Source organism: Doryrhamphus excisus, linkage group LG2, assembly GCF_037039965.1.
Source record: "Doryrhamphus excisus strain RoL-2023G ecotype Guam linkage group LG2, RoL_Dexc_Guam_v1.1, whole genome shotgun sequence".
Taxonomy (NCBI): domain Eukaryota; kingdom Metazoa; phylum Chordata; class Actinopteri; order Syngnathiformes; family Syngnathidae; genus Doryrhamphus; species Doryrhamphus excisus.
Window position 1 is genome coordinate 9,746,264 of NC_136358.1, and position 390 is coordinate 9,746,653.

Below are 390 nucleotides of genomic sequence, written 5' to 3' on the forward strand. Positions count from 1 at the left end.
TCTTCATAAAATTATGGCCAATTTGACATGGGAATACATTCACAGATGGCGAATACATGAAAGAATCCTTCATGAAAACATAAGAGCATCTATTCTCCCGATTAAAAAATAAGTGAAAGTGAAAGAATGACTCCCTTTGCCTTTGCATGTTTACAGTCAAGGACAGAACAATAGAATGGTTATCGATGACAGTTAAGCACATGTTTTAATATTACACAATATGGGAACCACTCAGTTACACAATATACATCATATATAATTGTATTGTTGCACTTCTGTTTGTTGAATTGTGTGGTTGTAATATGTAACATTTAAAAAAGATTATAAATGCCAAACTTTAATTGCTATAATTAACAGACACCATCAAATGCGCATGCGTGTGTTACATGG